The following is a 26827-nucleotide window of genomic DNA, read 5'->3' on the forward strand; positions in this document are numbered from 1 at the left end:
GACCATTAATTCAGAAGTCTACTGTGAAACGTTACGAAAAATCAGACGAGCCATCCATAACAAGAATTGGGGCATGCTGACTTCCGGTATGGTGTTGGTTCACAATAATGCCCGCCCACACACTGCTAGACGCACCAAGAACTTTTGAAGCAGTTCCATTTGGATGTTTTGATCACCCTCCTCTATAGCCCAGATTTGGCACTGAGTGACTACTAAGGAATTTCAAACCTTGTAAGATATTATGACAAGTGCCTCAATTTGAATGGTGATTATGTCAAAAAGTAATGTAATCTTGTAATTTTCTAATGTGTATAATAAAAGTTCTGTATCTGTGAGTGTCTGTCATTGATAACCAAACAGAGGTTTATTTCTGAATTGCTCTCATAATTTACAATATTTTTGTGACTGACTTCAGAATTTACAAAATCTGCATTTTCATAGGTTTAAAACAATTTACAGGTTATGTGCTCATGAAAACATACAGATAAAACAACGATGGTAAACAGATAATACACTGAAACTGATTATGGAAAAAGTTTTCAAGAGAATGGCTTTCTGAGGTAAAATATTTCCAAATATTTGCTTCAGTAAAATAGTTGCAGAGAGGGGAAGATCTACAGCATCACAAGACCTAATTATCTAAATTTAACAGCATTGTTTTTCCAGCTAAGATGTGATAAGAAAATTTTAAAAAAACTTCATGAAGGCCACTTTAGACCACTAGATGCAGAATATGCAAGAAGGTATACTATTCACAGCTGATTTGAAGTCTTTAAAACATTTAAGTTGGCTTTGTCAGAAGAATCAATCTTCTCAGAAAGATGTTATACTAGTATTAGAACAGTATGGAAAAAGACTGGAAATCTTATTTGTGAGCTTAGAGATAAGAACGTAATTGTTATATACTATTTTTCCAGATTTTCAGAGACTGGCAAACACGAGCAGTTTTACAGAAGTATACTGTCATTAATTGCTTAAAGACTGTATGGATACAGTGGCCTTGTGAATTAATATAATAATTGGTGTTTTGCAATCCACTAAGCAAAACTTTGACCTGTTTATAAATAAGTTAATTTCACTCATATGATGCCCAGCTTCCTCTATCCACAACCAATGCAGAAGCAGAAAAAAATCCTACAAAGCAAATTCTAATATTTTTTGCAATTGATGCTAATAAAAACATTACATAATTCCACTATAGTAACCAAGTTCTAACCAAAACTATAATACTTTGTGCTATTTAGCTTACCTAATAAAGCAAATAAACAATAAATATCTGGGGTTAATATTCACATATTTACAAGTATCAGTTACACAGAAGAAAAACCTATGAAGATAAATTTTTCTATTTTTTAATTCTACTTTGTTAACTACTTTATGTAGTAAAAAGTAGTATAAATGGTATACATATAAATAAACTGGACAAAAATCATGAAAATGTTAGAAGAAAACAGCATTTTGTTGTTTTAAAACATGTTACAATGAATAAAAGTGTCAAAAATAGCAAATAAAATGGACATATATATACACACATCTTTGTGCCATACAAATATTCCAGACAATTGAATATGACATTTACTTTCATACATAAATAGCAACTCTGATATGTTATGCCTCTACTATCTTGAAGTTCAAAGCAATATTTGTATATAAGCTTTTCCATTTATGCAATGATCAGATCCATGAAGCAAGATTATAGGTCACATTACAGATCTTCAAAGTATAGTTCAGATGCTTGATTTATTTTACACACACACACACACACACACACACACACACACACACACACACAGTTAATCTTAGATGAAAGCTTTTGGTCAATAAGAGGGGACAGTGATCTCACCCTAAATGCAAGGGGCAGTGGTTTTTCTTTGCTGCCTTTGGCTCGTTTTCCAACAAATTATATTCATTTACTGCCTTTAATATTGGACAGACATTAGCAGTATTTTCCACTGATTTGTCTAATTCTGTTTTATAGCTATTCAAGTTATCAACTATCACTATACTGTGCAAGAATTACTTCTTTATGACTATCCTAAATCTTGCACCACTCTAATTCTAGTATGAGAGAAGAAATAAGGGAGGAAATAAGAGAGAGGAAGAGAGGAAATAAGAGAGAGGGTGGGAAGTTATTATTTTATTATTTATTTATTTTTCTTGTTATTTTTTCTTGTTTTTATACGGTGTTTTTATATTTGTGTAAGCTGCCTTGAGTCGCCATGTGTGAGTAGGCAGAATATAAATTTTCTAAATAAATAAATGTTTCTCCTCCACCATTTTTTCTGTACCATATATAGCTTCCATTCTTATGCATTTTTCTAAGTTAAAGAGCCATAAATATAATTTCCTCCCATAACAAGTTATGCTTGACCATTTTCTTTAATTTCTCCAGCTCTACAATATTGACTTTGACTGTCAGGGTTCCGATAGATGAGACCAATTAAAGCAGAACTAGGCTTGAGTTTTCTAAGAACATGTTTATTGGTTACAAAGTATTAGCACGTCAAAAGTGAAACAAAGACTAAAGTTCCCACCAGAAAGTACCAGTATTACAAAGATAAACTTCCCACCCCATAACATATGCAATCAACTACATCTCCCAATAGAATAGTTTGGCGGGCTTTCTAACATTTAGCCTAAGGCCGTGGTGGCGAACCTATGGCACACATGCCACAGGTGGCACACAGAGCCCTCTCTGTGGGCACGTGTGCTGTCGCCTCAGTCCTAGGCCTTTAGCTGGGTTTCATAAAACCTTTTCACTTTAGGCCTCCACTGCTGTGTGCAAAAAAAAAAAGGTTCAATCAATCAATCAATCAATCAATTTCAACTTCTCACGGGAAAAAAAATCTCATAAAGTTGGAATTGAACTTTTTAGTCCCACCCAGTCTGCCACTACCACCACAGCCACGCCCACCCAATGGGCCACGTCCATCCGGCACCCGACGATACATAAGTGGGGTTTGGGTTGCACTGGCCTAAGGAACAGAAATGACCTTGGTTCCCATGGGACAGAGAATTGTTTAGGCTAGCATAAAACTCCCCAGTCCTCCCCCCAATCTTATGGCAATCAAAACTCAGCAAGAGGGCTTCAGCCAGGTTCGTTGCAGAGTTGACAGACCCGTTAACAGAAAACAAATCCTGTAGAAAAACAAAAGGTGAGAGTAGGAATCTCCCTGGGGTTTTTGAGGATGTTTATCATAAAATTTATTAGTCGGTCTGCCTTGATGTCTGTGGCCTCTAACAAAGGATATCCCTTCCACTGTACTAGGTACTGTAATTTCTCTTTGTATAACCTAGAGCCAAGGATTTGCTTAATTTCATAATGAGTTTCCCCCTCAACCAAAAGAGGACTAGGTGCTTTCTTAGGGATTGGTCTCAATGATGACTCTCTAAGAGGTTTTAGTAAACTGCAATGGAAAACAGGGTGAATTTTTCCCAAAATGCAAGGAAGTTTCAACTCAACAGTCACAGGATTTACAATTCTTAATTTGAGTCTTAAATATTTGGTTGAAAAATAGACCTTCCCCCCCCCAAAACGGTCTGTGAGGGGACCGCTTCTTATCAGCATGTTCTTTGTAGGTTTTTGCGTCTTGCGTTAAAGTTTTTTTTACAGTAATCCAAACAGTTTGCTACGATCTTACTCACTGATCTAATATCTGTGAGGCAGGTGGTTCTTAGGGGTATTCAGGCATAGGAACGAATTCTCAGCTTATGGCTATTTTAAATGGAGTAAGTCCAGTACTGCTGTGCACAGTATTATTGTAAGCTACTTCAGCAAAAGGTAGGAGGTCAGCCCAGTTAGTCTGTTGGTAATCAATGTAGCATCTGATGTACTGTTACACCATTGCATTAGTGCAGGGGTCTTCAAACTTGGCCCTTTTATGACTTGTGGACTTCAACTCCCAGAATTCCTCAGCCAGCATGCCTGGCTGAGGAATTCTGGGAGTTGAAGTCCACAAGTCATAAAAGGGCCAAGTTTGAAGACCCCTGCATTAGCTTGTTCAGCTGATCCAGTTGTGCTTAGATGAAAAGCTGATGAAAGTCCTTTAGTGGATCCAATTAGCTTGAGAAATTCTCTTTAAAACTTCGCTGTAAATTGAACTCCTCTCTCTCCATCTCAGATTCTTCCCTGAGTATTCGTCCTCCTCCTACAGGTGTTAGGTAGGCGACTGGGACTCAGTACACCAAGTATTAAAGATTCAGGAGTCCTAATGTCATGGTTCCAATAGATAAGACCAATTAAAGCAGAACTCCAGGCTTGAGGTTTCCTCTAAGAACATGTTTATTGGTTACAAAGTATCAGCACAGTCAAAAGTGAAACCAAGACTAAAGTTCCCTCCAGAAAGTAACAGTATTACAAAGTTAAACTTCCCACCCCATAACCTATGCAATCAACTGTTTCCCAATAGAATAGTTTGACACACTTTCTAACATTTAGCACAACCCCCAGCCTAAGGAACAGAAATTACCTTGGTTCCCATGGGACAGAGAATTGTTTAGGCTAGCATAAAACTCCCCAGTCCTCCCCCCAATCCTGTGGCAACCGAAAACGAGCAAGATGGCTTCAGCCAGGTTCGTTGCAGAGTTGACATTGACATCTAATAATTAGAATTGTACAGTGTATTTTAAATATCATATTGTAGTTTCAACCGCGCGAGTTGTGATGGGGGTCTCCCGATACTCCCATGTATCACCTCTTCTCCGTGAGTTGCACTGGCTTCCAGTTGCCCTCTGGGTGAGATTCAAGGTGCTGGTGATTACCTATAAAGCCCTAAATGGCATGGGTCCGAATTACTTATGGGAGCACCTGCGTCATCTTCCCTTCATACTGTGCGCTCCCACAAAGAGGGCCTCCTCAGGGTGCTGTCGGTCAGGGATTCAATTAAATAAATAAATACACAGGTTTGGCATATATTGGCAGCTTTTTTTCTTGCAAAAAATGCCGAATTTAACTTCTTTCTTAGCAATTCCACAGTACACTGATGTTTTCAACAACCCAGCCAAAACAAGCTCAGGACTGCAAGACTGCATATTTTTTTCTACCTACTATACTGTGACAGAACATGATTTAATCAGTACAAACACTATACTAATCACACTATGACAATAGCAAATGATAATAATAATAATAATAATAATAATAATAATAATAATAATAATAATAATAATAATAATAATAATTAGTAGTAGTAGTAGTAGTAGTAGTTGGAAGGGACCTTGGAGGTCATCTAGTCCAACCCCCTGCTCAGGCAGGAAACCCTATACCATTTCTATGTCCCCATAGACAAGGACCAATATGAGCTGTAGTGAATTAGTAAGGTGGCTTTGGGTGCTGAGACATAGTTGCCATTGTTGCTTTGTTCTGAGTGGATATTTCAAAAGCATTCTGCTGTCCTAACTTCAGCAATGGACAAACACAGACGACCAGCTCAGTTATCTTGACAATGTGGATGAATGAAGGGCTGGCCAGTACATTGGAATGAAATAGAACTGCTTCACTTAATTTAGAGATTGTTACTCCTTGCTTCTATCTCTCTTTTCTTGTTGCATTAGTTTCTTCATTTCAAAATAGTTAAGTAGCAACTAAGTGATTGCCTGCAGTACCTTTTGGCCCCAACGCTAGACATGCTCCAACAAGCATAACCCATCGGAAAGAAGCAGTTTGAATTGTGAAGACTTGGTTTAAAATGCACAATTTTAGACAATGAAAGATAAAAGTATTTATTTGCCTAGCGTAAGAACTCCACATTCTTGGGCAAGGTTAAGATGTGCTAAGAGCAAGCTAACCAAAAGCCACCAAATGTTTGGAGGGAAACTTCCGTCTTCAGGATCCTTAACAAAGAATGCCTACCTTATCTACCTGGTTACCTGTGGGGCTGGAAAAGATTCCGCAGGCGGGGGCCAGAGCGTTCAGACACCAATTAAAACACAGCCCCACCTCCATCTGTCGTTTGAAGGCAGAGGAGGAGCTATGAACTCCAGCTAAAGAAAACCTGCAGGAGGTAGCTGGGCGCTAACCTTTAGCCCTCGGGCCTCAAAGCAGTTATCACCCACCTACTGTTGCCGAAAATGGCATGCTTCTATGGAAAAGGGATTGAACCGTTTCGAGGGTGGGAGGGTGAAGAAACGAAGTCCGCACATTGCAAACAATCCGGCTGTTGTGAGAGCGCTGTCCCTGGCGTGTAAATATCCTCCCTGCAACAGCCATGGACGAACGAAGGGACCAGGGAGGGGGTTTTCAAGAGGCCGCGGGTAATAAAACAGAAAGGTTGAAGCGGGGGGAAGAAGTACTGCGGGGCTTGCAACAGAAAGCTGCCGAGATTAGGAAACACGAGGGAGAAAAAAAAAAAAGAATCGGCGGCACCCAGAACCTGAAGGAATATGGATTTTAATGGTGACGATTCTATGAAAGACATCGGGAAAGGGTGAAGCAGGGTTTTGAGGGAGGGAACCGAGAAACGGGGAGGAGCAGGAGAGAAAAAAAAAAGTGTGTCCCGGGGTGTCTGTGCCTCAGTTCGATTCCCAGACGCCCGGATCCCCATGGTATTTTTAAGTCGGTTTACTGGGAAATCTTTGCCACTCATTTAAACTGGTCTGACTCCCAAGTAGCGCGTGCTTAGCACTGCGGCGCCAGGGGAACTTCCTCGGGCCCGTCCCCGAGAGGTGAGCGCTCGGCGGCTACCTGGGGGAATCGTCTCGCTCCAGAGCCGGGGAGGGGGAGGGGCAGGTAAGAGCCGCACGCGGGCACACAAGTACTCCTCGGCCAGGAGCGGGAGCGGAGAAAGCCTGGATGCGGAACGGGAGGGAGGGAGGGAGGAGGAGTGGCACGAACGAAGAGGGCTTTCTGGGGTGCGCGAGGCACGCCGAATGTGACGCCGAGGGGGGGGAAGAGAGCGCGAAGAGCAAAGCGGAGCGGGAGGAGCGGCGCGCGAGAGTAGGAGGGTTTGATGGGCGGGTGCAAGGTAAAGCTCGGCGGGCAGGCGGGCTAGTTGGTGGTGTCGGGCGCGCGCAGCGCGGGCCTAGTCGAGGCGGCTGAGCTGCGCTGGCAACTCCCCGGGCGGTCGGTCGCGCGCGGGATGCGTGTCCCCGCGCGCGCACGAAGAGAAGAGTAGAGCGTGCGAGCCGGTCGGAGGGCTCCGCGGACGGCCGGTGTCTACGTGCAGAGAGAGAGAGGGAGAGAGAGAGAGAGAGAGAGACGGTGGCGGAGCTCGACGCCCGCGACTCGTTAAAGCGGGTCGGAGCAAAGCAGCATGCGGGTGGCGGCGCTCTGGGCGCGCGTGGTGAGTAACGTCTCGCCTCCTTCCCGCTTGCTCGCTCGCTCGGTGCCTGTTGAGCATAGTAGGAAAGGCTGGCTTCTCCCGTGGCTTTAAAAAAGCCCCTCTTGCCACGTTCAACTTGTCCCATCTCGTCGTAGAGCTTTTCCACTGGAGTTATTCTGGTCATTCCGCCGCTTTCCGCAGAATGCAGCCTCTTCCCCCCTCCCTCCCCCCGGGGGAATCTCACCAGCGGTTCAGCGGCGGGAACTCGCCCTCGCTCGGGTGTGTGTGTGTGTGTGTGTGGGGGGGGGGGTCTCTTGCATCTGATTACTCGCGGAATGTGGAGTTCTGGGTGGGGGGGGTGGAATGTTCCGCGACCCGCCCTCCTCTCACCTGCTGCCGGCATTCCGGTCGATTCTTTTCTTTTTATTCCGGAATCCTAATTGTTGGGTCGTTTCCCGTCTTCCTCCTCCTTTCCACCTGCACCACCTCTGGGCTGCTTTTTATGCGCTGCGCCCTATTGTGTTGGCTTGACTATTTGGGAACTGTTGCACGAGAGGCTATTTGCATTTTCTCCACTTTTCTCTTTTCCGTGATTTGTACTTGGGATGTGTGTTTTATGACACGGTAGGCACAAACCCGCCGGCTCCTGGTTTTGTAACCTGACGGCTGCGGATATTTCTTAAAAACTCAAAGGTCGAGGAAATTCTTCCCGATTGCGCGTCCACGGAGTTTGAAATAAAGAAGGATTTCCCTGAAACCTGAAGGAATCAAAGGCGATGCATCAAGTGTCCGAATGCTCTTGTTGCCTGGAAATACTGTTTCCTTATTAACGAAAATGGCCTAGGGATCTTTCCCCTCTACACGACATAACATACGAATTGACAACGAAGTATGTAAGAAAATCATTCTCCGTGTATATCCATTTCCCCCCACCCCCACCCCATGGCGGTTTGAAGAGATCTGCTGATTTCACCTGCGGTGCTTAAGACTCTCACGGCCAGGAATGCTGCCTTGCCTGCTTCTCCGCCCTGAGACAAACGTTCAGAAACAAAATCTTTGCATTTCTCCCAGGTTTAGAATACAGTCTGGAAAAGAGAAATAGTAATACCACTGCAACAATAACCCGCAAACCAAATGCTTTCCCAATGTCTGCTTTTTTTTCAATCCGCAACCCAGGAGCTGAGTTTAATACTTACATATTTATTTATGCATGTATGCTTTATTTATGCGTGTATGCGCATTGGAAAGGATTGAGAGAAACAATGAGTTTTGGGGGGTTTTCGGCAGACAGATTTGTGGTTTTGCACTTCCAGACAGCTTTAGAGTAGTGCCTTCTTGCTTCGGAGTTTGCACTTTGTGCTTTAAGTAAAATGGGTGATTACCAAACTAACTCATAATTGTTTCTGTTCTGACATTTAGCCGTTAGCCTGGCGCAGAAAGATCATGGAGAGCTTTGAGTGCTCTTAGCAATTGCATGTTTTGTTTATGGAATGTTGGCTTCTTAAAATACCTTTTTGGACAAAAAATAGTTTTCTGTTATTTTAACAGCATTTAAATAGCTTTTTGTAGTGAATGTTAAATACAAACTGAAGTTTCTCTACATGCCAGGGTATTGTGGACAAAATGGCTTTTGCATTTCTTGGAATTTTAATATAGAATTTAACAGTGGAAGGTTTCTTCTTGGAATTAGGTGATAGAGCATTCTGCTACCTTAAATTCCATTTTGTCATTTGTCCTGGGAGAGGGTTATGTTTGCATGCAAGATTTAAACTTTTGCCCCCTGTTGGACTGGCAGAAGTACTTTAGACGAGAAGGAAAGAACCCTTTTAAAATGCAAATGGTGTAGGCACTTTGTCAACCAGCTCCCACTCAACTTGTTGGTTTCTTTTTAACTGAAGAATGACTAGTAAATTGTATGAAATCCCAAGATGACTTCTGGATATCAGGAATGAATGTACTATAATAATATTTTCAGTTTTCCATTGTTTAATTTTAAAAAAAATATCCAATACTGGATTTAGATAGGTATATAAAACCTGGATTACAGAATCACTGTCATGATTTTTACTTTACTATTATGCAAGGCAGTATAACTATAATATTGTTTGAATTTATTTAACACAGAGATGCATTCTTATTTTTTACCATTTCCATAAAATAATTTATTACCTTGAAAATACAGTCTGGATATTGATTTTTAAACTCTTAAAGCATTTGTGCATGCAATTTTAATACTGCAATTTCCAGTAGTTTATATCAACCACTAGTGTACTGAAACATTGACAGTGCATCCTATTTTTGTCTATTGTTTATCAAACTACTCATTTGTAAGTTGAATCAGATACCCACTACTATAGCTAAATCAAAATCCGATCAGATGGATGGGCACACGAAGAATTAAGGAATAGTTGCCTCTAAGCTCACATTCAGTCTAGGACTATGTGACCATAACCAAATTTGTAGGGCTTCTCACTACTGTTCTCATCTTTCCCTCGGTGTTGTTATTGTTAGTTTCAAATTATGGGCCTTTTTTGATGTACGTGCTAATAACCAGAAATTATTCCTAATTTGCACTTGTTGAATATGAAATGATTAGGGTTGAGAAATTAGCTGCTTTAGTATGTGCAGGATTTTGAATACTGTTTGGCTAACTCATTTTTATAGATAATAAGTTGAAGAAGTGGTTAATCGATGCTTATTCTTTGTTTCCATTGCTCTACTATTTTGCCACTGCCCTCTTACCAGACAGACTTTCAGAAGACAAAAGAAAATGATATTATAGTTTCAATATGTGGGGCTGTGTCTGCCTCCCTATATCTGGAAGAGAAATTAAGATTTTGCTTCTCCAACATAGCCCTCAGTTGTCTAAATTAATAATGGCTTTGCCCAGAAGGGTGTCGATAACATTAAAAAAGTTGCCTGAATTCTTGGATGCAATTTTTGCTTATTTCAGGTGAAATTATGAGTGCCTAATACATATCTGAGTTAAAGTCATCATGGTAAAAAAATGAACAATGTCTTATTCAACAGGAATGTTTCCCACTGAAGTCATATGCAAAGGGTTAAGAAACTATGAACATAGCTTAAGTTACTTTTTATGTGGAGTTTCTACAGAGATTGATAAACTTTTTGTTATGTTGATATCACTATATATATGCCATCTCTACAAATGAGCAGCTTACTGGATTGCCAGTATTGTTGAATACTTCTCCTTACCACTATAATCTTGGAGTGGTAACTTTATTATAAAGATCATATGAAAATCTACATATAACTATCTCAATTCTTATATTACAATGGCCGGTTTATTTTGCTGTCTGTGTACTTTAATCTTTGGTTTATTACTTTGCCAAGTTGTCATCATATACGTAGTTCTTATGTTCAAAAGTGCAATTAACAAACTCATCGTTAAGAAATAAATGTGTCCATCACTACAGCCATCCTTTTGCTCAAAGTAAGTTGTAAAATAGTATAGGTACATTTAAATTAATTCTTGTTTGTTTTTAGTCCATAATTTTTGAGGAGACTAGGATTTGTTACTTATTTCCAGTTCCACATTTGCATGAAAATTCAAGACAGTTTAATCAGTAAAATGAATATAAACCTTATATATAACATTGGGTCTGAAATTAATTATAGAACTAATACTTATCCTAAATCTTTGTAATCAGGACACTGTGCCCTTCAAGATAACCTCTAATTTGATATAACAATGAAGAAAATGTAATGTGATGTAATGCACAGTAACCCAATATAAAAACTGTTTTGGGCTTGTCATGCAGGCCTGATAATGTGCCACATTCAGGATTGTCTTTTGGACATGTGGGCTTGGATGTGAGTTGCCTGTTGCTTAGAGATGCAAAGGCCTATTTATTTCTACCTATTCTAAGTTAGATGGAATAATTATGCCAAATTCCCTATGTAATACACTATTGGGGTGTATATAAAAATCTTTGGGCTGGACAAGCTGCAGCCCCTTTCTATTAAGAACTATGTCATTGTGTATGATTTGGATTATGTCAAATTAATTGTGTGATGCATTACTTTTGGTCTTTAAATTTAATATTTATATGGGCTTGTCATTTACTCACTAATATATAGTTGTTTTTAATATATCAAATTACTGTTTATCACAAAGGGTAGAGTTTTTCACTTACAAAAGTATTAGTAATTCTGTACAGCATTTTGTATTCAAAGGGGAAATGGTGCTAAGAATAGCATAAATGTCCCATATAGCATTTACTAGTAACTTCTTAAAGCAGTTACATCTTTTCCTGGTATCAATGGCCGTCTCCAGCAGCTGCTGAAGAATAATATAAAGAAAATAAAAAGTTGTGTTTGGTTTAAAATATATAATGTGGATTAGTTCTATAATTTTAGCTCTCAGTGACATATTAGCGAGAATCTATATCATTTTTTGGGGTTACACTGTGTTTTGAATTTTCACACAAGATAGCCCGTGTTACGCCAGAGGTAGCAGTGCTATATATACTTCGATAGAATAATTTGATTCATATTGGACAATGCTGGACACATAGGTATATGATTTTTATGATGCAAAGCTAATTGGGATTGAACATTTCAGATCTGTAATTTTAATTATAGAATAAACTTGCATTACCTTGTGCAAAAGCAGTTATATGGAATATTGTTGACGTTTATCTCGAAGGGCAGAATGTCCTAATTACACAAATATAATATGTGACATATTAGCGAGAATCTATATCATTTTTTGGGGTTACACTGTGTTTTGAATTTTCACACAAGATAGCCCGTGTTACGCCAGAGGTAGCAGTGCTATATATACTTCGATAGAATAATTTGATTCATATTGGACAATGCTGGACACATAGGTATATGATTTTTATGATGCAAAGCTAATTGGGATTGAACATTTCAGATCTGTAATTTTAATTATAGAATAAACTTGCATTACCTTGTGCAAAAGCAGTTATATGGAATATTGTTGACGTTGATCTCGAAGGGCAGAATGTCCTAATTACACAAATATAATATATGTTAGGTCATTGGTTAATTTCAGGTCTAATATTATATAAGCTTTATATTTATTTTATTGACTGAATTACATTTTGGTTTTTCATATGAATAAAAAAAAAAGTTTTAGGGTATTTGGAAAGCCAATTCCTTTCCTGGAAAACGCTTTCAAAGCAAAAAGTTAAAACAACAATGTAGTCAAAGCATATCCATGCAGTGTTAATCCCACCTCATCCAGGCTCCTCTCATGGATCTAGATGTATATGATGGGTGTGATCCAAAGGGATTTTGGGATGCAAGTGTCCATTTACATATTTATTTGGACCTACTTTATTTAATGATTTTTATAATACAGCTTGGTTAAAAATAATACTTTCCACTTTTCTGCTGTTTATGTGTTGCTTAATTATGATTTCACTGTGACTTTTGGCAGAAACAAAAGAAATAAAAGCACATTATTTTCCAAATATTTTGGTAAAGAAATAACGTTTCTAGATTGATGCCCTTGATTCTTACTGAAAGGAGACTTGGGTTATTTTCATCCTTATGTGCTTGTTGTGCCTTCTTATAATGAGAGCTGTTGAATTTGACCTCCAAAGATGAAAAATGGTAACAGAAGAAAACCTTGGACCTTAAGCCATTAATATTGTTTGTTTTATTTTATATATAAAATATTTAATTGTAACCATAGATTTTAGCAAAATTCATATAAGATAACAGCAGTCCATATCAGTTCAATACATGCCCTCTAATAATAGTTTGTTTGGTTTTGACTTTTTGTAGCCCAGCCATTTATTTCATGAATCACTGTTAGACAAATCATGGTTTAGAGCAAATAAACCATTATATTTTCTGTGTTTGCATAATTCTAGTTCATTAGCATAATTGCTTATATAAAAAGATTAAACTCTTGGCCTTTACAAATCCACATACAATATAGCTTTAAGCTATTAATGGCTTAAAGACCACGTTTTCCATTGTTTTGGAATATATATACCTAAATCTAGCAGAGATGGAGGATACTAATGCAATATTGTTTAAAAAAATCCTACAGTTCTTAGGATACTATTATTTAATTTAATTTAATTTATTAATATTTCTATACCGCCCTTCTCCCGAAGGACTCAGGGCGGTGTACAGGGCAAGAATAAAACAGAGATTTACAAAAAATAAAAGATAATTAAATACATGCCCGATTAAAAATACAATTAATACATGGTAAAAACCCCAATAAAAATAGTAAAAAGACCCCACTAATCCCCCCTCAGGCCAGGCCGGCTTGCTCGAACAAGTATGTTTTCAGGTCGCGGCGAAAGGAGCGAAGATCGGGCGCCGTCCGGAGCTCAACCGGTAACTGGTTCCATAGCTCCGGGGCGCCCACAGAGAAGGATCTCCCCCTGGGGGCCACCAGTCGACATTCTCTGACCGGTGGCACCCTGAGGAGACCCTCTCTGTGGGAACGCACAGGGCGGAAGGAAGTAGACGCCGGCAGCAGGTGTTCCCTAAGGTACTCCGGACCCCTGCCATGTAGGGCTTTAAACACCATTACTAGCACCTTGAATCTCACCCGGAAGACAACTGGCAACCAATGCAGCTCACGGAGCAGAGGTGTGACATGGGAGTATCGGGAGACTCCCAACACAACTCTCGCGGCTGCATTCTGTACCAGTTGGAGCCTCCGGGTGGTCCTCAAGGGAAGCCCCATGTAGAGAGCGTTACAGTAGTCTAGACGAGATTATGATTGTGTGTGGGTAATCTACAGTTAGAATCACAGACTAAATGGATGGAAACCTAATAATTTAAGTCCTAAACAAGAACTTAAGAATTACAGGTAGCCTTTGAATTACAACAGTTCATTCAGTGACTGTTTAAAGTTACAATGGCACTGAAAAAGTAACCTGTATGACTATTTTTCACACTTACAATCATTCCATGGTCATGTGATCAAAATTGGGACACTTGGCAACTGTCAATGCTCAGAATTTGTAAGTGTGCATCCCATAATCTTTATATATATGCAATCAGCCCAGGTTCGAATCTCAGAAGGGTATGGCTGACTGATGAAAACTAATAAGTTTGAAATGCATATCAGTCTCCCTTAATTCTTTGTTAGCAATTTAAAATTTACACAAATATGAGCTGTCACCGGTGTGACTACTGCCTGTCGATGGCCTTCAGGTTAGGCTGACACAGGAAATAAAGATTTGTCCCATGTTTGGGGCCTAGCAAGGTAATCTAAAAATAGTTAACAAGCATTTGACACATATCTCCCCTTGCTTCCCAGCTAACAAAGCGAGAGAGAGCCTGTGGCTTAGAGGAGAAAACAACTGCCTAATGTGCAATCAGCCCAGGTTCGAATCTCAGAAGGGTATGGCTGACTGATGAAAACTAATAAGTTTGAAATGCATATCAGTCTCCCTTAATTCTTTGTTAGCAATTTAAAATTTACACACACACACATATATATAGACCAAAGATCCATATATATATAATATATAATATTTCTAAAAGTTTTAATAGAGCTTCTATAAGGAATATATTGTTCATCAAAACCTTACTTGGGTCTTAAATATCATATTTAAATGTCCTGTTCTCATTAATGTGTGGCTTTAGCCTTTTAGTGGTTAACAAATGCAGTGGTTCCTCATAGAAATTGATTCCTTTATTGTTCTTGAAAGGTATAAAAAGTAGAAATTACTTTGAAAAATGTTCCAGTGCTGTGAGATTAACATGACTTAAGTTTGTGATTGAACTTTTTATATAGTTTGCATGATTATGAAAAAACTATGCGTGTACTAACATTTCACGTAGTTAATTGGATTGTAAACTTATAGACACATCAAGACTGTTGGACTGCTAAATATCACTGTGCAGTGCTGTTTTGTGCTTGTCAAAACATTATAAGAGTAACTCTTCTTCCATTCCAGTTTTATAGTGGTTTCTAAAGTGCTTTTTAGAACAGGCTGAGCTAAAACTATTTGATTCCCATTTTGCACCTAAAGTAGTAATAAAAAATTTAAATCTAAGATAGGGCAAAATGCTGCTGTATAATGCAACAGAAAAATAAATATTTCTTGAACAGCGCAGAATGAGACAATTACATTGAAGAACAAAATAGTTTGACAATTTAACTTGAAATTATATGTATTTAAAATTGCATATTGCATAATTTATGCACAAGTTCTTAGAAGCCTCTATATTTGAGCATGGATTCTCAAGGCTAAATAGTGAATCAAAAATTTACTGGCATGATTCTGCTATCATCTTGAGATTCTTTTTTTCTTTTTCTTTTACATGGCATGGGAGATTTTTAAAAAAGATATTCAGAAGACAAAAAGTTAATGCAGACTGTAATATCTTTTAAAATTGTTCCAAAGATATTACAACATTTGCAAGAGTGTTAAGGAACCAAGCTATTATATTGTATTATTTGGCATGCTAATCTTGGTTTTTTTGTAATCAAAGAAAAATGTTTTTTTGTGGGGATGGGGGTGGGGTGACTCTTCTTACATAATAGTAAGATATAATACCTCCATTGTTTATGAGTTTGCAATATGTATAGATTGTACTCATAAGATTGGAAAATTATGTCATAAGTTGAAATTATTATATCTGCTCCTGAAAATGATTTTAAACCATTTTTACTATATGCCCAATAATGAGTACATCTCTTGATTCTTCCTACCTGCAAAAAGTTTAGCAAATTAATTTAGGCCCTGTATTAGTGAATTCATATCCAACTTACACAGTTACGTTGCTCTCCAAAAGCAGTTGCAGCATCCCCTGAAAATGGTTATATGAGCTGACATTTATGTTGGGCATGAATAAGGAAAGGACTAATCATTTAGTATCTTGGATTGAATAAACTTTGCTGCAGAACATAGTTTATGAGCAGAATAAACTAGGATATGATTTCTCTCTTCCCTTTACAATTTTGAGCTGTTTTAGCATTTGCTTCAAAGGTATGAAGGCTTTATGAATTAGATCAATATTTCTTAAACTTTTATCTGTCAGGAGTGCTTCCCATTTTTAAAAATTGGGAATCCCAAAATAGCTTTTGTCTTATGGATTATATTTACCAATATTTAGCACGTTAAAAATTAAAATTTACTAATTCACTGCCTCTACCTTTTCTCAAGATTTTTTTATTGGCTCTTTGTCAACATAGGCTGACAAATAATTTTGATTCTTGTGGACCTCTGAGAGGATCTTGGAGTACCACCACCCTCAGAGGGAAAAAGGGAAATAATTGTAGTTTACAGAAAGCATGATTGTATAACTACATTTGAAATCATTGTTTTAAATATCTGAATTATATTATCATATCTTACATGTGAAACCAGCAGCAAAATGTTGCAATATTTAATATGCATTTTCAGCTTTCAACCAAAGAGACAAGCAACCTGGAATTAAGGAGAAACTTCCTGACAGTGAGAACAATTAACCAGTGGAATAGCTTGCCCCCAGAAATCGTGGGCGCTCCATCACTGGAGATTTTTAAAAACAGGCTAGACAGTCACTTGTCTGAGATGGTATAGGTTCTCCTGGTTGAGCAGGGGGCTGGACTAGAAGGCCTCCAAGGTCCCTTCCAGCTCTATTCTATTCTAAAGTACTTCTGGCAACTTCTAGGATAGGGGTGTCAAACTGCCGGCCCACGGGCTGGATGTGTCATAGTGAAACCGTGCCCACTCCATTGCCTGCAATGGAAAAAAAGTCATGATACGTCGCAACATGTCACGTGACATTGCAAGTTTGACACCCCTGTTCTAGGATAATACTGGTTCCTCCCAGCCCAAATTCCAGTCAGCATTTTGGAGACATTGAAAGCAGTCAGTCCTGGTAGGGCTGTTGTAAAAATTTTCCACAGTAGGTTCCCCCCCCCCTGAAATGTTGAAATTGTGAAGTTCCCTCAAGATTGTTACTATTAATAATGATTTCAGAAACTTCAGTAACTAGCTGTGTGTGGATTATGAAGCCTGGTTAAGAAGTTACTTTCTAGACTGCAACATTCAAGAGAACAACTAGATGGCAGCAAAGGGATGCAGAAAATGCCATATCTTTGCTTCTATGTAGTGGTTGTTTGGATTTTTGCAGTATGTATGTAGAAGATTTATATGGCCGCCCGTTCTGAGTGGCTTACAAAGAATAAAAACCCAATATAAAAGAATAACAAAACAAACCCCCACTTTCCTGGCAGCAATACATAATCAAATGATGGGCTCCATCCCACCCCAGAGTGTGGCAATACTTAGTATAGACCAGGGGTGTCAAACTCAATTTCATTGAGGGCTGCATCAGCATGGCGGTTGCTCTCAGGGGGGCGGGTGGGCGTGGCTTACTGGGTGTTCATGGCTACAGTGCGTATGGCCTACTGGGTGGGCGTGGCCAGCTCTACATGGTTCGCATCAAGGGTGCCTATGGGGGCCTGGGCAGGAGTGGGACAGATCTGAGGGTCTCTGGCAGGAGGAGGGTCTCTGGGCCAAGGCAACAGGGGCCGTTCCCTCACTGTTTCCAGGATGGCTTCGCGGGCCGCATGAAACCACTTCGCGGGCCAGATCTGGCCCCCGGGCCTTGTGTTTGACATGTCTGGTATAGACCCTGTTTATTTAATAATTTATTTTTTGTTGATGTTGGTGAACAAAGAGAGTTTGCATTTCTTTGGTCTTTCCCCTGAAGTAATATTATTTAGGAGGCTGCTGCTGATTATGTATCCATTTTGGTAGCATCTTGTAGTGGCTACATTACCATTTCATTAAAACATTCTTCTCTTTGGGCTTTCTTTTGGCCTTCAGAGAAGGAAGAAAGGAACAATAATAGGATTTCTGTAGACATCACTTCATAAGTCTGAAAAGGGATCCAAGAACAAGTGGGACATATATTCCCATAAACAAACAGATGCAATACTAAGACAAATTTAAAGGTAGTACAGTTAAAGAAAAAAGTATCTAGGGTAGCCAGGGGCAAAGATTAACCTCATTCTAAACTAGAGATCATGGAGAAAATCTATATGGTCACTAGAGGATGAAAACATCTTGGTACCACATAATACTGGACAGCAAAGATTTTGCTTCCTGAACAATTGGATGTATTTTACAGATATTTGGCTGCTAATCATGAAAATAACCTATAATTTAAGCTATCATGTATTATAGAAAGCTGATGTTTTTACACAATAACAATGTATACTCTTCAGTACCTGTTAGCTATTCTGCACAAATAAAAAAAACAAATAAAAATATGGAACTTTATTGAAGCGCATCCAGTACACTAAGTACAACTGGAATATCTATGGTGATCTAAAAGTAGTGGTTCTACTACTTGGAATGCAGCTCGCATATACTAAATACTGTTGCTGTATACTGTATGTCAATGGGACAGTAGTGTGAAACAGTCACATTACATTAGAGAGAAATGGCCACTCTGAAAGAATTTGATTCCAGGACAAAAAACCTGACATATAATCCACTTATTGACCTGATAAAGATATTTTTGCCTCCACTTTACATAAGACTTGGACTGATGAACAATTTTGTGAAAGTGATAAGAAAAGCGAAGGTTTTTGTTACGCGATGTTTTAAAGAATAAATGATGCCATGATGTTGCTGCACAGGTCAAGATATGTCATCAATGACAAGCAATTTAAAGATTCGTTAGTGGAGAAAATTGTGTAGGAATCATTCAAGGATGTCATTGAGAATTTTCTTGGCAACTACAGAGCACCAAATTACATTCAGCTGGTTGACAAACTTCTTACAGCATATAAGACTAAGTGCAACATGTCACTGAAGATTCATTTTCTGCATTGACACTTGGATTTCTTTCTTGAAAATCTAGGTGCACCTCATGGCAAATATAGTGAAGGTTTCACCAGGATATTGCCATGATGGAAAAAGTTCATCAGGGCAACTGGAATCCATTAAACATTATACAATTAAATACATTGTAGTCATTAAAGGTTAATTTCATATTTCTCAAATTCCAATGTGATAGAGTCAGTTCTGAGATTATACTTGTGTACAGTTAGCATTGGTCTATCATAATCACCAAAAATTGTGTAGAAGCAAAACTTTTGAGAAAAAAAAGGTTGTCTAGTGTAATCAGTCAAATTACAGAGAAGGATGAGGAAGTTTATATAGTTTAATTGATAAAATCCAGTTCTCTCTTGCCTTACTTTTATGTCTCAAACTTATTTAGGGGGAAGGATCTGAGAAATTTTCATACTATAGCTGGTTAATTAACAATAATAAGAGCATGTGAGCATTGCATTCAGATAAAAAGGCCTAAATGCTAAGAAATATTCACATTGTTCCTTCACTGTAGTTGTGTGTTCTCCATCTACAGTAAACAGCCCAAGATCATCTTGGTACCCTCTATTTATGCATTTGGACCTTGGGGTAGGTTTGGGGTCTTAGTTCTTAGTTTTTTCATGCTCACTTAACAAATGCTGAAAAAAAAATCCTAAAATTGGGTATGGCCACATAGTGTCCTGCTTAACTACTGCCACACAACTAATTCAGGGCTCAATTATGGTCATAGTTGAAAAGTAACTGTTAGGGATTTCCAGTTAACCATTAATGTAGATATTGTCTTCTCTAAAGAAGTTAATTTAGCCATCCCTGCATGTTCCATCACCTTTGCCAACCATTTCTTCATTGTGGGTGGTGTCAAATCTTTTCATTTTTGAGCACATAATAATCTCGTTGCAGCCATAAAAAAATAAAGTTCCATGACTTACCTAGTCATCTGTCCATTAATCCCAAAGAAGAAGCTTCTGGTTTCAATCATACTTGTCTTTGAAATCTTCTGAAATTATGTATTTGTATTCAGATAGATTTTTTAAAAGTCCACCAAACATGTTAAAATGTCTCCTCATGTTGTTCACATTTCCACTAAAGATTTGAACTAGCTTTATACATTCTAGACCAGGGGTCCCCAGCCCCCGGTCTGTGGAATGCCAGCAACCGGTCCACACAAATAAGCAAAGCCCCATCTGTGGGATGCAGACAACACACATAACCACACATCCTCTGGTCCACGGAAAAACCTCTCTCCACGGAACCGGTCCCTGGTGCCCAAAAGGTTGGGGATCTCTGTTCTAGACAACTTCTCTGCTGACAAATAAAACATTAGATCATTTTACTAAAAAAAATCTAAGGTTATAACATAATGTAAATATTAGCCCTTTCAACCACATATTTTCACATTGATCCATATGTATATTGTAACCAATGTTTTTAGCCCATTTTATCATACATTATTTTACATGCTTTTCTATTTCAACAAAATTTTATATATTTTAGCAATAACATATTCCATCATTAATATGTAGTTCTGTTTCAAACTCAGTCTTACGTTGTTCAAAACCATAAAATCTTTTATTCAGTTTAAATGTCTATGGAGATTCTCAGTCATCCAGGTAATAGTTATCCCAAAGATGCTTTTTTCACGAGGCAACTGTCCTCTGTCCAAAATGCTGTCTTCAAAAGAGTGGACTTTGTCTTTTAAATGCAGATGCACTGCTGAATCTGGTCCTGATGGGTTTGTTGTCCTATGTTGTGTCATACGTTTATGAAGTTGCTGTTTTGTTTCCCCAATGTACAGATCTGCACATGGCTCACTGCATTGTACTGCATATACCACGTTGCTCGGTTTGTGTCTGGGTGTTTTATCCTTGGGGTGGACAAGCTTCTGTCTTAGCGTATTTTGGGGTTTGAAATGTGCACGTATGTTGTGTTGGCTGAAGATCCTCTGGAGCTTTTCCGATATTCCTGCAATGTATGGAATGACTATGTTGCTTTGTTTATTATTTTCTTCTTGATTTGTTATGAAGGAGTTCCTGCTACAAACCAAAAACATTTCTTCCCTGCTTCATGATGAGACATGTTTCTTGATCCTGTGCTCTTGGAAAAGAGTAAGGAGTAGAATTTCTTATGAGAGTTGGCAAATACTTTTTGCCTACTCATAAAAACATTTGTTAAAAAAACTAACCTAAAGTAGATTAATAAGGAACAATGACTAAATAAAGAAGATTTTAGAGAAAACCCTGGCCAAAGCCTCACAGCCTGTTGACTCATTGACCACCGTTAGAATAGTTTTCCTTTTACATATTACAAACTAGGAAGCCTTCTCACAGGATACAGACAAAGATCATAAGCATATTTCTTAAAAAGGCAGGAGTATTTTCTGTGAGACAAGAAGTGTAGTGTTACAGGTCAATAGACTGAGAAAAAAGCTGCTTTTGATAGCTGTGTAGGCCATCTGTTCCCTTTCCAATGATTTTCATTCCATTGGACCAAATTATCCCTGATGGTGTTTCCCCCCCCTCCTGACCCCATGCTGTTGATTCCCCCCTGGTAATCTAATTCTTTGTTGTCTTTTTTGTTGTTTATGTTGGCAGAAGTTTAACAGTACTTGAAAAGCAGATAAGCCTCTCCAGAGTGTCAAAAGAATAATCTTGGGGACATATAATAGGGATAATAACATTAGATTAGTTTTATGGCCTATCTATTTAAAGGCTTTTGGTGGGTGTTAACGGAGATACAGATTTTAAATCATTATTCCTCAAAAGTAAAAAAATAATAATAACCCAATTATTGTTTAGTCTTATGTCTCCACAAGGTACATAAAATTAAATTTGATAATGCAGTATCCTGACCTAATCTCAGAAACTATTCATTGATTGTTTTACATATACCTTGCAGTCTTGATTTGATGCTTGGATAGTGAACTTGAATAAGCATTTCATATCAGAGCACTATGTAGGATTATTTAAGTATAACCCAAACCTGGTAGATTGTTTTATTTTCAGTTAAAAAGCTACCATAGTAGCTCACAATATAACTTTGAAAATTGCAATTAAATTAAAACCAGCCGAGAATTCTGTGAAACTCTGAAACACAATAATCTGATAAGACAAGGTACTAGTTTCAAAAGACTGGAAAAAAAGAAAATAACCTGGCATTGAAGGAATGCCTCCCTCCCTCCCAGAGAAAGGGCACCAGTGCAAAGTGCTGCTGGTGATCCCTGAGAATGATTTCGAGGGCATGGGCGTGTATTGGAGATGGAGGTCCTTGAGATATCAGGAACTACTAGGTCATATAGATACCAGGCCAATTCTAGGAGTTTGAGTTGAATTCCAGAAGCATATTGAAAGCATATGCAGGTATCTTAAACCTCTCTGTATATTAAATTACAGTTGGTAAACTTGCACTGTTTTCTGACATAAATGCAACTTATGACATATACACATGTAATTCTTTTCCTTCAGTAACTATTATTTTGCAAAACTGAGTTATCTACCAAAATCAACCTAAGTTACGTGAAGTATCTGAATTTTTTTTGTGACGAGGTGATTTAAACAGTATCATCAGTGAATAACGTATAGCTCTAGTACTGCAATACAGACATCCAACAAAGTTTATATAGTTGGACAGTCAGGGGCCGAGTTGTAGGAACTTTTTAAAATAACTTATGTGTTTAACGTTTTATACTTTTTTGGGTTATTTTACATGAAAATAAAACTTATACAATTGTTCATACTACTATGAAACTCACTTTTCCCAATTTTATGTTCTTCCTCTATGTATTGATAGTGATTAAAATTTATAAATAACTATTATTAAAACCAATCTTTTTAGAGCAGCTGTTTTTATTTTTAAGTGGGTGGTTAACCTCAATCATATGAATCATCTGTAATTATTGATTCTTAGTATTGTTTAGTTGCTGAATTGTGTTTTTTCTTCAGATATTTTTCCAGGGAGTTTTGTAATGCTAGGTATAAAGAGAAATTAAGCCAATAGAAACAAATTTCATAACTGGAAACGCTTTTCATTCTGTTTATCAATTTTGTTAAAATGAAAAAATCATAAATTTATGAAAGAGCATGATTAATTAGAGACCTAAAATCAAATTTTATAATTTTCTATGGCAGTTTTTATTTATGGCTTCACAAGAGCTTATTTATAGCTGCTTCCATAAAGACAGAGAAAATCATGAGAAAATCATATCAACCATCCATATTTCAATTTAGCCATGTTTACCAACATTAGCTGGTTTGTTATGTTTAAAAAGGGTTTTCAGGGAAATGCGGCTATTGTAAACTAACTTTTTTCACAATTTTCAATACCTTTGTCATGTTTTACATTTCTTATTTATAGTAGAATCATAAGATCATGTGTGCTTGCATGTTATATCAAAATTCAGGAAAGGAAGCTAATAATTGGCTGTCTTTTTCTGACTTCCTTTCTTAATATTTAGAAGAGGATTTGCTTTATAGTTTTTCTGGCACAATGTGTAAATTGCCAGAACTAAAAAATTATTTTAATATGTTTCTTCAGAGGGACTAATAATTCTCTTGGGTAGAAGAAATGCAGTGAATCTAGTTAAAGCTATAGTTTATAAAATTAATAAATGATCTCTTTTGCTTATATAAGCCCTCAGGGCAGTATTTTTCAAATTTCTTAAATGTTAACCCTTCTAATCTGTATTATATATGTCATATTTCCTTTAGTTTGTAAGTGTAAAGAATCCTTGCACAGAGCTGCGCGTGTATATAATAATCCTGAAAAAAAGCTTTTGGTTCTTTCATGTCTTTTAATGTTTATTGTATTTCTTCCTTAGAGTCAAGAAAGGAATTGTTCTGTTAAATGATCTCAATGAAATTATCTAGATCTGTTTCAGATAGGCTTCAGGCTGGATTTTGCTAATTTATCAAATTTCTTGATAAATAGCATGAACTGGAAAGCAGTGGAAAGTTTTCCAGATCCTCTTAAACGTTATTATGGATAATCCACTTAATATCTTTCTGCATTGGAATTTGGGAAAATCATTTATAGTTTTTGAAATCCAGTTCTAGACTACTGTACAATTCTGTGATAATACACTTTGTACTTGTACCAGTAGACAGCTGCGTAATTTACCACATCTTAATAATAACTTACAGTGTCATATCCAGGGGCATCTGCAAGGTGATGATGTCAAATTAAAATGGTGGGTATGCCTGGAGTGATAGAAGCCCCTGCTTCTTTTTATATGTGTGTAGCATCTGTGAACAAGGGGACAGTCTTTGCCCAGTTAATTCTACATTTTGATGCTTTCAAGTCCTGCTACAGACACTCTTGCAAACCAAATATCCTTGTTTAATGTGAAACTAAAGTAGAATTACATTTTTGTCATACTCCAGGGAAAAAGGAGGAAAAATGTTTGAAGGTAGGGTGTTCCTTGTAAGCCAGTCTACTTTTGCTCACATCACACCAGCCGTGCAATGTCACACTTTCAGCATGCTTAGTATTCATAATTGTACACCTTCTACGGTTAACATATTTTGCAGTGTAATAGTTTTGCCTAGAAGCAAAATTAGTTCACAGTAATTATAATGAACTATGAAAAATTAAGGTTCCAGAAATTGGCTGGTTAGAGAAGTTAAAATGAATTAAACCTAGTTTTTTTTAGATTTTATTTACTTGTTTTATTTGTAGTTGTATCATAACTTTCCTCTGAGAATACAAGGCAGTCTCTGCACAACAGCCCTGTAAGTTAGATAGTGTGGAGGGAATCAGGCTGGCTTAATGAGTTGTGTAGTTGAGTGGGAGTTAAACTTAGTTTAGTTTAGTCCAGTCCTAAGCCACTTCCTTGATAATTCTGGTATTTTAGTTTCCTTAATATTATTTCCTCTTTCCCCTGAAATATTTTTTGTGAGTCAAGAATAAGATAGAAAATTATTCCTTTCATTACAATTGGGTGTATGGAGAAAGAATGGGAGATACAACTAAAGTGAGGAAAATGTTGTTAGAGTAACAAGAGTGTGTAGATTTTTTTAAAACCAACCAATGAGTATAACAGAGAAATGTCTATTAGAAGGGAAATTGCCTGTACAGGTATAATTGTGCCTGGCATTACAGTCAAAAGTGTGATGGTCATAAATTGAGTCATCATGCCCAGCTTTATGACCTTTTTTGCGCTGGTTTTTAAGCAAATGCAGCAGTTGTTAAGTGAACCCACTATGGGCCAGTTTTTGTTGGAAAGTAAACATAAGTTTCCAACAAAAATGTAAATCATGATCATGTGACCACAAACAACTACAGTCTGTTGCCAGTCTCTGTGTTGTGGTCACGTGACTGTGGGAGGGGGGATGGCCATCAGAACTTCGGAACCAGGTTGTAAGTAGCTTTTGGGGTTTGTTCTGAACTTTTTGGGTCATAATTCGAGGACTACTTGTATTACAAAATAGATTGGTTGCTGCACTATATTAGACCAGGTTCATCATTGCCTGGGAACTTATAGTAGCATAGCTCTTTGAGTTGCTGGGAGATATGTTGTGGTTTTTTTAACTATATGAGTGTGGAAGCCCAGTTTTCTGAGGTCAAAAGTGGGGTGATAAGGAATTGTGGTTTAATGTGGAGTAATGTGTTTTGAGCTTTCCATTTTACTCAGATGGTTACAAGACTCAAAACTGTTGTGTATCCATTATATAATGTAATGTACCGTATATACTTGAGTATAAGCCGACTCGAGTATAAGCCGAGACCCCCAATTTCACCCCCCAAAACTGGAAAAAGTTATTGACTCGAGTATAAGCCGATCCGCCGTTCTGCAAGCCTGAATACACAGGAATACCCTGTGTGGCCGCGGCTCGTCGGCAGGTCTCCGTTCCTCCTGCCGACCTTTGGGGAGGTTTGGGCGCCTCCCCAAACCTCCCCAAACCTCGGCAGGTCTCCGTTCCTCCTGCCGACCTTTGGGGAGGTTTGGGCGCCTCCCCAAACCTCCCCAAACCTCGGCAGGTCTCCGTTCCTCCTGCCGACCTTTGGGGAGGTTTGGGCGCCTCCCCAAACCTCCCCAAACCTCGGCAAGTCTCCGTTCCTCCTGCCGACCTTTGGGGAGGTTTGGGCGCCTCCCCAAACCTCGGCAGGTCTCCGTTCCTCCGCGCAGACCTGCCGACCTTTGGGGAGGTTTGGGCGCCTCCCCAAACGTCCCCAAACCTCGGCAGGTCTCCGTTCCTGTTTGGGGAGGTTTGGGCGCCTCCCCAAACCTCCCCAAACCTCGGCAGGTCTCCGTTCCTCCGCGCAGACCTGCCGACGTTTGGGGAGGTTTGGGCGCCTCCCCAAACCTCCCCAAACCTCGGCAGGTCTCCGTTCCTGTTTGGGGAGGTTTGGGCGCCTCCCCAAACCTCCCCAAACCTCGGCAGGTCTCCGTTCCTCCGCGCAGACCTGCCGACGTTTGGGGAGGTTTGGGGAGGCGCCCAAACCTCCCCAAAGGTCGGCAGGAAGAACGGAGACCTGCCGAGGTTTGGGGAGGTTTGGGGAGGCGCCCAAACCTCCCCAAAGGTCGGCAGGTCTGCGCGGAGGAACGGAGACCTGCCGAGGTTTGGGGAGGTTTGGGGAGGCGCCCAAACCTCCCCAAACAGGAACGGAGACCTGCCGAGGTTTGGGGACGTTTGGGGAGGCGCCCAAACCTCCCCAAAGGTCGGCAGGTCTGCGCGGAGGAACGGAGACCTGCCGAGGTTTGGGGAGGCGCCCAAACCTCCCCAAACAGGAACGGAGACCTGCCGAGGTTTGGGGAGGCGCCCAAACCTCCCC

The 26827-nt window shown here is 38.9% G+C and overlaps 1 protein-coding gene across 4 annotated transcripts in view; it reads left to right on the forward strand.

Moving 5' to 3' along the window:
- The first annotated feature begins 6976 nt into the window (after positions 1-6976).
- Positions 6977-26827, forward strand: part of PTPRF (protein tyrosine phosphatase receptor type F) — a 528476-nt gene continuing 508625 nt past the window's right edge. For 3 of the 4 annotated variants that reach the window (XM_081322271.1, XM_081322273.1, XM_081322270.1), the window contains exon 1: positions 6978-7280. The gene's annotated coding sequence lies outside the window, so the exon portion shown is untranslated. Of the gene's footprint in view, positions 7281-26827 lie in introns of all 4 variants that reach the window. The other variant, XM_081322272.1, reaches the window with a different exon arrangement.

This window comes from Vipera berus (assembly GCF_964194415.1).
Source record: "Vipera berus genome assembly, chromosome: 3".
Lineage (NCBI taxonomy): Eukaryota > Metazoa > Chordata > Lepidosauria > Squamata > Viperidae > Vipera > Vipera berus.